Source organism: Halichoeres trimaculatus, unplaced genomic scaffold, assembly GCF_033239565.1.
Source record: "Halichoeres trimaculatus isolate MK-OKI-2021-1 unplaced genomic scaffold, fHalTri1.1 fHalTri1_scaffold_8, whole genome shotgun sequence".
Lineage (NCBI taxonomy): Eukaryota > Metazoa > Chordata > Actinopteri > Labriformes > Labridae > Halichoeres > Halichoeres trimaculatus.
In genome coordinates, this window is record NW_027437186.1 from 14768185 (window position 1) to 14784772 (window position 16588).

At 39.6% G+C, this 16588-nt stretch overlaps 1 protein-coding gene across 5 annotated transcripts in view; it reads left to right on the forward strand.

Moving 5' to 3' along the window:
- The window catches only part of usp54a (ubiquitin specific peptidase 54a), a 78458-nt gene that overhangs the window by 15578 nt on the left and 46292 nt on the right, over positions 1-16588 (forward strand). The window contains exon 1 of one of the 5 annotated variants that reach the window (XM_074675402.1): positions 3251-3369. The exons of the other annotated variants lie outside the window; for them this stretch is intronic. The gene's annotated coding sequence lies outside the window, so the exon portion shown is untranslated. Of the gene's footprint in view, positions 1-3250; positions 3370-16588 lie in introns of those variants that run through there. 5 annotated transcript variants of the gene reach the window in all.

Below are 16588 nucleotides of genomic sequence, written 5' to 3' on the forward strand. Positions count from 1 at the left end.
TTTATTTTAAAACATGAAGTCATCCAGTCAGTTAGCTCTTTGAGCTACTGCATCTCATTCTTTCACATGTTAACAGATACGATTTTTAAAAAGTATAACTTGATCCAGACATGCTTTAGCAGTCATGACACACAAACATTAGCTTCTACTTTCCTGCAAGAAGTTTTTACTAACAATCTGTCAAGTTAGTATATAAACAAGCACCCATTTCACAGTCACTAGTCTTCCCTCATATGTGTTATTTCTCATTTCACTTCGCCTTTAGTCTATGTAACTAGATTTTAAAACAAACTTAAATTTAGTAATAAATATTTCGAATAGTGTTTTGGTCTCTAGGGAAGGTCTTAGTTAACAAAATTATGTATGCTGAGTGGAAAAAGTATACAAACCAGTTTTTATGTATTGCAATAATCTCATGCTTTTGTAATGCAGTGAAAAGATAGACTTTTGTCATTGCATCAAGTACAAAAAAAAAAAGACAATCCTTGTCAGAAAGTGCAAAAATCAATAGATAAAAACAATATATAAATATATCAACAAGTTAAAAAAGATCTTTTTGCAAAAGTTCATAATATGACACAATAACAACACTGTAGTTTATTGTACAGCTCTTGTCTCTGAAAAGAAAAGTATTAGAAGAAGAGAATGTTGAAATATTCCTTTACTTACCAAGAATATCACAGGCTGCTCCATACACACAAATTTGCACATAAATGGTAGTGGAAAAAAAATTAACATATAAGAAATTTTCTACATATCCTATATATCATAGACTGTATAAAGTTTATTTTATAAAAACTGTATCATTATTGAAGTTTGGACGCTAAAGTGGATTCCAGCTTGCTATAAATGTTGAAAGAGCAGGAAACAAGTCTACAACAGGACATGAGACCAAATAAATAACCCCTGATTCTATCAACTTTTCAACTGCTCATCAATAACAAGACTGGAGAGCATCAGATGCACTATATGATCTGTAGAGGTAATAAAAACCATCCTGGAGGATTTATACATTTAAAGCAACGTGACAGTCTGAGCTAGACTCCATCACACAGTGACAAATGTAGGAAGAAGCAAACTTTTGGATGGTAAGAAATATAACATGAATCAGTCAATAACACAAGGAATTTTTTTTATTGTTGAGAATAAGTTAAAAAATCTAATACGGCTCCACACAGCTGTGTTTAGCCCCATGCAACCCAGTTCTGCCCCGTTTGGTCCTGTTCAGCCCTGTTTTATAGAAAGCAGGCTGGGGAGTTTACAGCAGAGGAATGTTTGAGGGCTGAGCTGTGGTTCCAATCTGTTCTCCACCCAAAAACACATGAGTCCTACTGCTTCTCAAATTTGATTTCATTGAACATCATAAATTTATTTTTAACCACATTTGACTGCATGCCCTCTCTCTCGTGCACTTTATGCTCCTGTTTGTTTTCTTGGCTGTCCTGTGAAACCGTTACCCTGAGAGATATCGGGTGTTAAAGGATTTGCTCATTTGGACATCTAAACATAGGGCGTCTCCCTTGCTAGTGGAAACCAGATTTACCAGTCAGTGAATCAAATCGTAATTTAATTTTTTTCTCTGTTGTTGTATGCCTGAGGTTTTTTACTAAATTGAGTCTAAGCTGTAGTGCAACCACCTTCTTCTAGCTTGAGCTGTAGCTCCCATTAATGGCAACTGCCATGATGCTACAATACCTTGCTGCATGTATGATGACAAGCACAGATAATGGGCAGCATTTTGTAGAATGAACAACAGGTTTGGCTGTAGTTTCATCTGTAAAATGAACATAACATTGTAAGTAGACTGTATCTGTTAAAACTGACAGATAACTACTCCACTGGAGCAGTGTGTAACCAGCATGGACATGTGGAAAGATGGTAGCCCTGGCTCGGCTAATGCTAGCCACATTCAGCAATCTAATGAAACATAGTTTGCCTGCAGATGCGTGATCCTATGTTAAGGTGTGGCCAGTACTATAGATTTTTTAGGAGTTTTCTTTTCTTCAAAACAGTGAGTCGGAGTTTCCATTTAAACCTCTAAGAAACTAGTCGTTTTGAAACATTGTTATGTTTATCCCCCAGTGTGGAAGAATGTGAGGATGTCTACCAGAAAGTTGAACTAATTAGAGCACATTGTGGTTTAATGGCTGCTTGATGTTTGTTGTTGTTGTTGTTTGACTGAATTGATTTCCAGTTTCAAACTCATCTCATTTTTAATTGTCTCAATGACCCAAATAACACAAATCAATTTTATTATGTGGCAATCCAGTTTGTTTATGCTTTCTAAGTAGTCCCAGCTAAGAGAATAGATAACTTAGAGTGACTTTTGGTGGAACTACTTCAGGTGGTGGTATAGTTTGTATTCTATGACACATTAAATATTTTTTAGTTGAAAAATTGTGCTGGGGGTATCTGATAAATAAAAATTAATATTGCATCTAAATGATTAAGTGACACTTGAATAATTAAACAGCAATGAATTATATGTTTATGCATCTGTCAGATGTTTATTGTAATTGCTATGTTAATTCCGAACATTATGAGTCTTTTTAATTGTGCAGTGTGTGCTGTGGCAGGCTGCGGTGAGCTGCCATGTATTGATCCAAACATGTCCTCCTGTGTTTCTAATGTGATCAATACCCCGGTCAATACAGCCACATACTCACACACCCACACACTAACACACATCACAACTTCAGCTTGCTGCACACTGCAGCTCACAGGTTTAACCCCTGTGTGTTTTTCTGTCAAAAGAACACACTTTTGACTGTTAGTTACAATGTAATGGCAGTAATAACATGATATTCCACTGACTGCTTTATAAAACTGTCTAAATCAAATTAAATCTTACGATTTGTTCATGTATTTCATCACCTACAAATGTTTTGGTGCAAGTCAAGCTCTTGAATAATAGAGTTGTGAAGATTAGCACTGTCTTTACAATGTACAACAGGGAGCGACTTATACATCCCTAGTAAATCCTTAGTAAAACACTAACGTAGACCATCTAACGTAGGCATTAAGAACCCACTTGTTTTTCGAAACACTTCACGTACATTTGTCGTAGCCTATATGGGGTTTCAGAGCAGGACTGTTATTTGCCGTTGTGTTTCCACGGTGTTGTAGGCCAATTAGTGGGCTACTTAAACAGTTTTAAAGGGTCTGAGTCTTCCGGCTCCGTTCAACACGCTTCACATGTTGACACAGACGCACGCGCTGGTGCTCTCGCGCACAGTGCTGCAGGTAGTAACTCCTCCCCCCTCCATTCTGCCGCTTTAAACACAATAACCGCCGCTTCTCTAGGGCTCCGATCAAACTGGCTTCAGGTCGGTTGGGATTTTTGCTTACTCTTCAGTTATCGGGTCCCAGGTAAGCCGCTGTTTCACTACAATCTTTTATGTTTGCGTTTGTGCTTTGAGGATGAAGGCTGGTCAAACGTAGCAACCGTTACTCTCATTCACCGGCGTTAGCTAATACTACGCTGTCGGTACCGGTTATACAAACTGGCTCCGTTATAGTGAACGACACGCTTCGAATATGCGAAATGTATCTTTTCTGAACTGTAAAGAGATAAAATGAAGTTGAAATTGAGCATTGATGCAGATTTGTCTTCATTGTTCTCCGTGAAGTTTGCTGGAAGTGATGTAATGTAGCTCCGGTGCGTTGTAGTATGAGGAGTGAGTATCGAAAAAACAGCCTTTAAAATGGGACGTTTGTCCTCAGCATATGGTGGGAGGTAATTTGGCCTGTCTGTGCTAGTTAATTTGATATGTAGTTAATGCTACAGTCAGCATTCCGCTCAAATGAAACTCTCCTACTGGCATTGGTTATTCATCATTGCTTTGGAGGGAGGATGTTCTGGGAATATCAGGCGTAGCAGGTTTATAAGTGACGCATTTCTTTTTAAAATATGCGCTGTGTAGTGGTCTCAATGTCGCCGTTTTAATCTATGATATGTGTGGACTTATTTAAAAAAACTTATTATTGTCCTTTGTTGAACCTGCTTTGGTGTGAAAGGGAGGAAACTTTAAAGTGTTAAAATTATGAATGGAGTTTGGTATAGCGCTAGGCTAAGCATGTTTTACGGGCAACATGCAATGGAGTAAAGCATGGAAAGCAACAGAAGAACAAGAGATACAGGTAATTGATTGGTGAATCATCAGTATTTATTCTTACCTTGACATGGATAAAATGACTTGTTGAGCTTACATTTCTCTGGAAAGACCCAAACGTCCAGTGGTCCAGAACTCGTCTCTTGTATTACTGTTTGTTCATATCAAAATTGCACAAGTTAATTTTTTGAATGACAATAAAAGTAGATTGTAAATTTCGCAACAGGTTGTCTCTTTCTTTCAGTGAGCCTTCATCAGACTGACACAGTGACCTCTTCAGAAAAGTTATGATTGAAGTGATGCACTTTTCTGAAGTCCAGAGTTTTACAGAAATAAGGGCTCATGCAGTGTTGTAGTGCATTAAATTAAAAAGGACATTATTCAGCAGGATTCATGGGAAAATAATGTGTTGAAAGAAGAGGAGGAGGAGCTCCTCCCAGTCTGCATGATTTACTGTTTATTCACTCAGCCGATGGAAGCTGCTGCCTCTGTGAGGAATGTGGGGGGGGTGAAAATTAGAACAATACATTCACAACAGGGGATGAAATGGAGGAGAAACAACTGAAAGTTTCTCCTGGCTTTTACAACCTGGATAAAAGTCTGGGAACTTTAAATTAGGGGATAGTTATTGAAATAGTGGTGTAACTTCGCAACAACATGTATTAATAATAAGTCCATCCTGAGGCTGGGTTATGTAAATGTCTGCGACAACAACATTTTTATTTTTATTAAATAGACAAGTGTTAATTAATTTTTCCGTATGTTCTGCTGTTTGTTCTGACATATAATTCTGTGTGTGTGCTAAATGATAACACTGTGCTAACCTGTTGCTGTCACTTAGATAATTTCACATTGCTGAAGAAGATCTTAAAATGTGTGCATCTCAACATTATCTCTGATTTCACCAAATCAGAGACTTGGCTCGTCAAATAAAAAAAAAAAAAATCTCCTCTTACCTCTTAACGTACTTTTATAATGAGGTAATTTAAGATGATGTCCTACATGTTTATTTTTTTATTTTTTGTGAAATTAGTAGCTTGTGGCACACCTGCAAACATACTAATGTGGAATGACTGATGGATTATCCTGTGTGTCAACTTCTCTGATTTATTTTCAGGGCCAAACCCTTTGTATTAGCTTTAATGTGTCTCATTTTTAAAGTAAATCAGATGTCTCAACTCTTAAGCCCTGTTTCCACCAAGCGGTACAGTTCAGTTCCCCTCGGCACGGCACACATTATACAGCGTTTTTTACTGACTAATCCTGGGACAGATCCCAAAATAACCAAGACGAGCTGTTCCACTTTTTGGCCCCCTTTTGTAGGAGTGCCAGACTAAACCGATCCGATCTCGGAAGGTGGAGCTACAACACTTCAGACCGTTGATTGGTCGAAAATTGTCACTTACCACGCAACAGCGGCTGCATTTCTCCTGGCAGCAAACAGTCTTCTCTGAAACAAAACTTGATTGTTCTTTGTATCAAAGAGCCACATTCCAATCACAAAGAGGACGAAATGCTGGATGTCTTCCATCGTTGCTCTTTGTTTACTGTGTCACGTTTTCTTCGTCTCCGTTGGATTTATTAGCAGGGTACACTGTGTTGTGCTGCTATGGCGTCAGGCTATGACATTACTGATGCGGCTGTCGGCATCCAGCTTACACGCTGCCTTCCACAAGGGGGCGAGGTTGGCTGTGGAAAGGCAAATAGGATCAAGCTTAACTGAGCCAACCCGTACCAAACTGTACTGATCCAAACTGGACTGCTTGGTGGTAACAGGGCTTTTGTAGGGGATCCTCTGCTATAGCAACCAGCTTACTACGTCATCCTGTTCCAAATTACACCTGTTTTTAATATGCATAGTTTTTAATAAACATTGGTTTGTTTATTCATTTATAATTAATTCTACTGTCTGCTGAAAGTCAGCTTCATTCAGTGTGAAGTAATGTCCTTAAAAGGACTAATGGTTGACTTTAGCCTTCTAAGAATGAGCTAATTGAGCTAATGTGACTCTTTTAACTAGGGCTGCAGCTATCAAATATTTTAGTATTCGAGTATTCTACTGAAAATCCCATCAATAATCGAGTAATCGGATAAAATACGTTTTTGTTTAGTTTCAGAGCAGTTATTTATCAAACGAAATTTTTTCTCTTTAAGAAATAGAATTTTCTGATACAGCATGTCAGTAAGAGCACTTGCTTTGGTAGCTCCAAAATTTGTAAACACACTTTGACACATTTTTTGTGCCTTGTACATCTCATCAAATGTTGCGGACCCAAATGGCACCAGTTTCGTAGAATGACGCATTAGTCTCCAAACTCCAGAAAAGAAGCTAGATTTGTTGCTAGTTGCTATTTTGTATAAGAGGTAGCTTGAGGAGTCTGAAAACTCTCTTAATATGGCCTCAGCTCTATTTGAAATACCACTCTTTCATCTTTTTTTAAATTAAACAAATTAATTACTCTTATTTTTTGTACTCGAGTACCTCGAATCATTGGAGGAATCGTTTCAGCTCTACTTTTAACTGAACATATCCACTTCTGATGAAGTAAAACAAAGTAAGCATGAATCAGCATCTGATTCAGTTTCCAGTCTTGTTGATGTCAGATGTTTTCCTCCATTTATAAGTCCATGACCACTGTCTTATCCCAAACAGTCTTCACTGTTTACTTCTAGCTGTGTCTTTGAGCCTGTGGACTTTTTGCTTGTAGACCACAGTTTTTTTTGTGTCTGTGACCTCATCAGCCTTTCGTTTGCTGTTCTGGTGTTTTTTTTCTGACATGTGTCTGTGTAGTGTGGGGATGTGCAATGATTTTTGAATATTCCAACGGTCATTAACATAAAGAATCTAATAGTTCATGTGATGATGGCTTTGTCATGTCTGTTGCGTGTAGCCGTTTTTTGCAGGATGCTACGCATCAATTGAACAATAACAGGTCGAGCAGGACAGGAAGTTGTGCACGGAAATCCTCTAAAATGCCAGATGACTTTCAAAATAAAATAAACCCTGTCCAAACCAGATCTCAATGGCTGTTTCCCAAAGCCCAGGTACCTTGCCTTGCCTTGGTCTGATGTGGGCATGGGGTGGGCGTGGGCAGGCATCCACATCATCAGATGCTGCCTAAGTGCTGTTCCAATGTTCATGTCCTCTGGAGGCACATGTCCTCCGTTTGGTTAGCATGTGGCTAATTGACCAAGAATACACAGGTGTATCCTTCGTTGCCTTGCCACGGCTATAAATACCCAACATGCAACGCGTGAATCTATGAAAAAGGAAAAAATGGAAGGAAAAGAAGCACCAGAGAGACGGTCCAGTGGAGGCGTGTGGTAAATTCCAATTCAAATGTAAGCAACAAAATACACCTCTGAAAATAACAACTTATATACCATGTCCAACACTTGACTCTCCTGTGTGTCACTTACGTAACTATAATTACGGAGAAGCTGCACCTTCAGAGTGTCAATGATGTGACAATAAAAAAGCAAAAAGCGCACAAAAGTGGCAAGCCATAACAATATTTGTAGCCGCTTGGGCATACGGTCTACTCCCACGTTTGTATTTAACTTTCCAAGCACTGTCCACAGTGCAACACATGTTATGTAAGACAATGTAACTCCAATTACACAAAAATTTGTGTCAGGAATCTGATGGTAAAATATGCCTTTGTAGGCTGTTCCATTAGCATCTCCTTTTGAGCAGAGGCAGGACACTTGCCTTGGATTGGAAGGAAGTGGCTTCAAAAGCACTGTCTTCCAAGGCAATGCAAGGTACCTGGGCTTTGGGAAACAGCCATAGAGTAGGGAGTGACATGGTGGAAAGAAGCCACAGGCTGAATCCTGGCTACCCGCACGAGGGCAAACCTCATGGAGCGCAACCCAAACCACTAGGACATCTGCACTGCAGTTTCCCAACTTCAAAAAAAAGATTTACAAAGACTTAGAAACACAGGCCAAAGCAGTTGTTTACACTAAGCTGTGGTCAGATATGTTTTGTTGTTCTCCAAGAAGGCTGAAACTGGGCCAGCAGAGGTCAAGTTGCCAGTCAGACTTCTGTTTGTCTCCATGCAGTGTGAAGTTAATATCAGAGCACATTTTTGAGAGCTAGAAGCACGCGTCGAGCAGTCAGTAAAGTGTTGAGGTCAAGACTAAGATTCTGTGACTTTATATTTAGATCCACTTTATTATCTCACATATTGAAATTTGTTTTAATCCGCTCTAAAAATATGCACCACAGTATAAACACATGAACACAAAGTACGACTATAGATATTAATCTTAATAAAATCCTAAATTAAACATACATGTAAACAGGCAGATAGCTCTATGAATCAAAGTTGATAGGGGCTAAGAGTCAGACGAGCTCTTCTCACGAACCTGTCTGGATTTCAGTCAGGATCTTTTCTCAGCCTGAGTCAGACTCCAATCCTCTTGATGTGAGACACCAGACTACATCTTTGCTGCACCAGTCTGCGCTCTGCGCCTCCACTCTCCATCCCAAAACTGAAGTGTCCTTGACTAAAACCAGCAGCTTGAGCCGTTGACTCGTCTGAGAGTCTCGGAGGGAGACGACAAGAAGCTAATTCCTCCTTTCACTGGGTGGAATTAAGTGATTGAAGTGCTCCACATTCCCAAATTCTGCAAGTTATTTTGGTGGCTCTGAAGGACAGCTGTATATTCATGAGCTCTCCTTTTAGTCATTAGGCCCCAAATCTTCCCCCAGAATGGCTGCCAACAAGGTCAGCAGCGAGAGCAGCTCCAGCTCCTGTGCCCAGAAAGCATCTTAGAGAACATTTCACTGAGTGATTCTCTCCAGAGATTCAGGACAAAACTGACACGCACAGATTTAACTTAAGTCATGTCCTGGGGAAACACACTTTAATAAAAAGATTTGATCTTGTAGCGCGTACTTATTTTCTACCTCTCTACCTTTTCTTTATGCCACTGTCACACTCACCTCATGTTATTGAGTGTTCCTTCCCTCATTCTCCATCTCACACGTTTTATTTAATAACTACTGACTCTTGCATGGTTTAAAAAAGAAAGAAAAAAAGGTGTTGTTGAAAACATCTGGTGTTTCCTGCTGAAAAATGGAAGCTCCATATCAGTAAAGTTGACTAGACCATCAGTTAATTGATAGAAAATAATCTTAAGAAGGAATAGGAAGAAAAAAGAAAGATACAGTTTTTGCTTCCCTCTTTTTTTGTCATGATTGAGTTGTTGGGCATTTGGACAAATTATTAAAAGAGAACAAAGATTTTCACAACACCAGCAAAGGAAACATTGAATTAAACAGAAAGTTTATGAAATTTGAAACTGTAAGATGACAGAATGTTAAAAAAAAAAGTTGCAAAATAAGCACAGCACCGAGCTTCACATATGAGAAAAACAGCAGGAGGATTGTTTTTCGTCCTTGCATGAGTTGCATCAGTATCTGATTTAAAACTTTTAAGCCACAATGACAGACATCAATGTGAAGGGCAATCCATTGGTTTATTTCACATCATTTATTCATTTCACTTCATTCAATGAGAGCAAATGTTGATTGTTTTCATGAAGTCAGACATCCCCGGTGTGGTTCTACAAAGTACAGATGATTCAATGCGACTCATTTTCTTATTATGACTAGCTGACTGGTTTACACATAAGAAAACACTCAGAAAAAAGTCAAAACAGGTCAGAATTAAACATTATAAAATCTAGCACCACCAGGCAATCTAAACACAATGAAACTGTTCAGTGTTATGGGATGTCATCTGTCATCTGTGCTTATTTATATCTGGATGATAGAGCATTTTCAGGGTGTCTGTGGGGTCTTAAAAAGTATTGAAAGTTTATAAATCAATTTTGTGGAAATTAAAGGCCTTAAAAAGTATTGAAAAGTCTTAATTGTGGTTTTATGAGGTATTAAGTTTCATAGGTATTCAAGCTTTGACCCAAAAAATATCCATGAATATTTATTTTCCTCCTTGCAACTGTCCCTTGATTGGGACGTTAAACATTCAGCCGATAAAGTTCTAAAATAGAATAGAATAGAAAAGAATAGAGTTACTTTATTGATCCCGAACTGGAAAAATGTTGTGTTAACAGCAGAAATCGATGGAGTCAGTAGAAAAATACAAAAATAAAAAAGAATAGAATAAAAAATACATAAGGACTCTAGTTACAATAAAATACAACAATAAGGATTGTGAGCAGTATGAACACCAGCTATAAAGTAATGTCATTTCTAGTTTCATAAAGAGAAATTAAATACAACATTAAAGCAAGTCACACTATCTCCGGCACATGTCCTAAATTTTAAAAATAATTAAATAATTTTTCATTTTCTTAAGCAAGTTGGTCTCGAATAACTGCTGTTTCTTGTTGTAAGAGTGTGGATAAACCTGCCTTTAGTTTCATTTATTCTTTCGAGCTTTATTTCTCCTTAGCTTACATCATTTCTGTAAAAATGTAAACTACAACTGTTAAAAGTGGATGCCAACAACAACTGAAAGTTGTGATAAAGTCTTAAAACTTTTTTAAAGGTTTTTGAAAAAGTCTTAAAAAGGTATTGAAATCAACCTCAGGATTTTAGCATATACCCTGATTTTAAAACATGGCACTCATCATTATCCAGATCTCCACTCTGACACATCATCTGACCAACATTTTAGGTCAACAATTACAAAGATATTGACATGTCAGTCTTGATAGTCAGCCTATCCCTAGTTTAAGTGGAGATCTCACATTTACATATTGGTGGATGTCACGAACAGTATCTTTATTCAATTATCTTACCTGGAGTGATCTAAATGAAATACTTGTCTGTATCTTAGAACTTACACAACAGATGAAAGAGGGCCTTCACAGGTGTTAAAAGGATAAGATCAATCTCCTACTCTGTCATCATGGAAAGCCACCAAATGAAACCACTTTTAAATTCACTCAAAGTTATTTACTGAACATTCAGAAAGGTCTCGTTGCATTCTGGGTTCATCCACTTTTACCACTGTTTTCTGCATCTGCGTCTGCCTCTGCTTCAAACACATACAGCTGGACTATGTGTCTCCTGCAGCCATGCTTGCATATTACTATGGTAGCATGGCGCTGTTCATGTTGGCACACCACACAGAAGACTGTGGCAGAGTGATAGAAGCTCATCTGGATTTAAAGAGACACACACCAGAGCTGAGCGTTTAGAGAAAGGCTGTTTCACGCTGCTTTAAAGCCTCCTCTCATTCTTCATTCATTGACTGAACCATGGTGAGGACATTACATTCAGACAACAGGAGACGCTGCTGAATGATTGAAAAACGGTTTGATATGTCACATTTAATCTCTGCTGCTGCATGTCTCTGTCTCAGCTGGCTGCATCCCAGTGTTCCCAGTGTTCCCAGTCGTATTTCCTGGCAGTCAACCTGTTGGCCCTGCTGAGTGGCTGCATGCAGCTGGCATTGAGCCAGCCTGGTGAATTAGAGGCGATTAAAGCGCTGCTGTGTGTGTGTGAGTGTGTGTGTGTGTATTGTATGTTGTGTGTATGTGTGTGTAAAGCCTCTGCGACAAACTGCAGTTTTGTTATATAACCAATTTTACACCAAATCAGCCTCAGTGCTCTCCAGGACAGGAAATGACCCCTAACCAGCTGAAATTAATCCTGACTCTCTGATTGGTTCCTCTCCTGTCCAGGTTTGCTGATGTCTGCTGGGCCTAATTTTTCTCTGTTTGTGTCTCAGTTTGATCTAAAGCAGGTTTAAATACAGCTTTCTGCCAGTTTAAAATCTTCTCAGAGGGGTTTGTGTGGACTGCAGCAGTGTTCACAGGGCGCTGACACAAGTTTAGCCCTACAAACTTGTTTTCCCTTCTGTAGTGAGATGAGGGGCTCTCGATTTGGTCAACATAGGAGTTGGTAAAGGATTCATCACAGAGCAGGGTCAGGTGTGTGTGTTTGATTGCCTCTGATTTGGAGCAGGTGTGTGAAGCTCATATATTGTCTTGGATTTTGGTTTCCTGTGCCGACTCATTATCTCTCCCTCTGAGTCAGTGAGAGCATCTCTCCTGTGTTCTCTGTGTATTCTGAGCACCACAAAAACCTCCCTGGTAGTTTAGCTCTCTGTGTTAGTCTTCTGCAGAATATATTTTGGCTAAAGTTGGACAGGTCTTTGCTTAAGTCTCTTTATTTTCTCACCAGTTGTGTTTTGTTGAGTTTTCTGGGTCTCCCTCATACTTTGATTTTTCTGTCAGTTGCACTGAAATGACGGTATAGTGTTCTCCACTTACAAGAACCTCCTTGTGTTGGCCTGCTTTAAAGGGACAGTTCAGTTTTTTTGAAGCGGGGTTGTATGAGCTCTATGTGACCACTAAGGACATCAAGATGCTGAGTGTTACTGCTGCCACGACTGTTGTTGTTGTTGTTGCTGTTACAGGACACTCCAGAATTCAGAAGAGCAGGAAAATCTGTGCGATGTGTTATACAGGCAGCTTGAGAGTCAGCAGTGTCCTCTAACTCTGGCAAATCCTGAAGAGTGTCTGTAACCAAGTTCCACTCGTGACAGCAGTACCACTCAGCATCCGTGGGCATTGAGTCACAGCTCAGACATTTACACCACTGAGTATTTCCGACTCTGTCTTGATGTCCAGTGTCCGTGGATGTTTCCTCTGTATTCCTTTCAGTTGCCATCTGTAGCAGCTCTTCTTCTGTGTAGCTACTCCGGTTCATACAGGTATCCTTTTGGTTCCAAAGTGAATGAAACTTCATCGTCGCTGTCATAGTCACTCATTTTGAATTTCCTACGCGGCCTCACAATCTTTAGAGTACAAACATAACAGTTACGATACTTGATCAAACTTACACGAGGCTACAACCCGAAGCATAGCTTGTTTACATTCCCTACAGCTGAAAGGAGGAGGGGGGACGGAGCGCACAAGCGCTGCGCGGAAGGATACGTGACCAGTTAGTTAGGTCCAGATAAATGTTGATATTTCTGAAGACTTAATGCACTTAAAAAATATTTTATGTAGCGTACTCTTAAACTGTGGTATTACTTTTTGATTTTAGTTCTTGTAGGCAGAGAAAATAGCCTTTGAATCTGGTACGGTATTTCCCTGTTAGCGCCTATTTCCTCGTCACCATTGATTACAGTCTGTGTCTTACTGAGGGAGAGGAGACAACTTTCTACTGTATCTAATGTCCCTAGTGGTCACATAGAGCTCATACAACCCCACTTCAAAAAAACTGAACTATCCCTTTAACTTGTTTTTTTACCCGTAAATTCAGTGGTTGTTACTTTTGTAAAAGTTTTTAGAAACTCTGTGGTGTGAACTTCTGTCGTCCTCTAAAGGCAGTTTTGGATGTTCACAGAGAAACAAATGCCTTTGAACAGTTAAACTCCTGACTTTGGCCCCATCTCGATTTACAGATTCTGCATTACAACTCAGAATAGAGATGCAGAATAGCTCTTTGTTTCTTCCATAAGTGTTCTGCTTTTATGTTGTTGTGTGAGAACAAGTGTCCTCTACTTGTGTTTTGATGGGCTTCAATGGTGTGTAGCTAACCAGTCAGCATGCAGAGCAAAAGAGGTAGAATGTGGTTTGCAGTTGGAAATCCCTGTAGTCATCAAACATTGATTACAGTAAAACTAATGACTGCAGACAGGTACTGTGAGTTTTCCGCTTTTATAGTTTCTGCATGAGTAAGTGCATTCCCACTGAGGTTCCTGGTTGAACTGAAAAAAGAAATGGCCAATCATTTGAAAAGAAGCCTTGGCAGGCTCTTTGCTAACCCTTGGCTAAACCCCATGCCCTGAAAAGTTGGCTGTTGCTCCCACACAGGAGATGATAGCTGATGGATTCAGAGGTGGCTTTAGCATGTCTTATAGCTATTAGCTTACAGCTGCTAACCTAAAGCTGTTTACTTATAGCTGCTAACTTAGAGCTCAAAGTTGCTTGTGGCGGATAGAAGGATGTTGGATCATCATATGTTGAGATTAAAAGCTCTTCTTTGAAAGCTAAATGTTTAGCTTTTATTTGGATGGACAGAAGAAACACAGAATGCTGGGTCCCTGGAGCTCCGTGACCAACATTGAGAAAAAATTTTACCCAAAACTGAGTTTGGTGAGGGGGGTCGAAGAAAAACTGTTTCCATGTCACACTTATGTGCGTCTGTGTGTCTGATGACTTCAAAAAGCCATGTGTCTTGCGGTAACCCTGAAAAACATCTAATTTAAAGGTCCCATATTTTGCTCCTTTTCTGCAGTTTAATATGGATCATTGATGTCTTCATGAAATGGTAGTAACATATTTTGGTCCAAAAAGCCAATAAATGAAGCACAGCAGCATTGTTTCCAGGCTCTCATAGCCCCTGTGTTCAGAACAGTCTGATTTAGTGGGCGTGGCCTTCATATGTAAATGAGCCACCGCTGATACCGCCCAGCTCTTCAGCGTCACTGAGAAAGGCGCCACGAGCTCTGAGTGCACAATGTTTAGACAGCGAAAACAGCAAAGCTTGTTTACTGTATCATTACAAGCTTAAACAACAGGCTAACTGCAGCTAAAGTTAGCATCCTGAATCTAACACAGAGACAGGGGGGACACTGAGGAAAAGCTCTTACATTTGGCATTTATCTTGTATTATCTGTATTATAAGCTAAACAGAAGCACTAGGTCGTTCTTTAGTATGACCTGCACAACAAAGAATACTGTTAGCATATAAACAATTCTTTTCCTGCACTTTTAAATTGAAAAAGAAAGAGGGAGGCTGTGAAATTTTACTGAATTTCAGTGAGAGTAGCAAACCATACAGATCAAAGTGAGCATAGATATGGCTCTGCCAGCCACAATAATTTCACTGGATGGATCTCTGTAGCTCACAGGTTTTTTTTTTGCCAGAAAAAACAGCATATTGACTTTTTCTCATTTTAGGGAAGAACAACAAGTTACTGTATTCCCTCCTGGTCTGTGAACATGTTTTTTTCTCTTTAAATTGCAGCTTTTGGGGTTTGAAAATTGCATTCTATTACATTGCAATGTTGATTTCATTTGATCAGTTGTTCAGCCCTAATTCACGCTTATGATCCCATTGTGGGCACCAAAAGGCGTCTTTTAGAGTGTTTACTTCCAGCACACCTGGAGGACTCATACCATGTAGGGTTGTCAAATCCCAAGCAGAAGGAGGCAGGGTTTTCATGTGATAAGTTTCTGTCACTGGGCTGGTGAACTATACGTCTCCAGTTTGAAAACATTTGTCTAAAGCGCAAGATTAGGGAGAAGAGGACTGCAGTGCAGGAATGCAGTTGTTTGTCGCATATACTTTCTTGCAATGAGAAAACACATCTGGTTAGGCTAAAATGTAGCACACCTGGGACTTTCTTTGGGTTGAGAAAATACTGCAATCTTGTCTGCTGTGGAACAGTCATCCTCATCTTCCTCTCTCAACAGCCAAGGATTGTCATCACTTCTTTCCACCAAGTGATAGAAAAAGACGGATGGTGAAACCGTTAAAAACTTGATTCTTAAGGAGGCTCAGATGTGGTATCATCATTTATAGAAGCAAACAGTCCCCATCCCTAAATACTACATAATTATTTTTTAAGTAGGAAACAGTGACATCGTCATGTTTTAAGCTCATCCCAGTCATTCAGTTTGAATGTCACCAGAGTTTTCTCAGAGGTCCATTTCTCTAACCCTACAGGCTTCATAAACTCCAGAACTGCCTCTCACTTGTTCTTGATTTGACACTTCTCTTCTTTTTAATTAACATTTTGCTGGTGCTTTTTCAACCCTGGGACCCTGATGTGTTTCTGCGGGATATAAAAAGCTGTAATCATTCAGGACGAGCAGTTTTAGAAGGCAGATTTTCCCCCCTCTCTGCTGAGATGTGATAGCGGCTGGAAACAGCTTCTCCATGCTTCATAAATGTCAGCCAGACGTTTTGTCTCCATTAAGCTGCTCTCAAAGCTTCTCACACTGGGTCCTCTGATATAAAAACTCTCTCTTCTGAGACAAGGGAAAGACGAACAAAGAGCTTTTACTCACTGACGGCAAATATAACAGGCTTGTGCTGAATGATAAATTAGTCATAATTTAAGGATTGAGGGGGTAATCAACAACTGTTTTACCAATGTCTATATTAAGACATAATGACTCACTTAACATCAAATGTTTAAAGTAAATAATACGTGCAACTTGCCCTCACTGTGCGCACAGCAGTACATTTCCCTCTGAGCCTGGGACTGGCAGGAGTGAAGAGATCATTTAAAACATATCAGACCTAAATGCTTGCTGGTTGGAGGTAGAGGAGTGAATCACAGTCTGTATAACATTAAGGTTAGTTTCAAAGCTAGAGATTCACTGATACTGACCCAGGTATCGGAGGACCGGTGCCCCTCAAAGCTGGATAGGTATCAGTGGGAAGGGGGGGACACGTGGTGCCAATCCAGGCAAACAGCTTTCTCTCTTTTCTTTTTTACCAGCCTCTTGGATACTTGAATTGGAATGTTACCTCT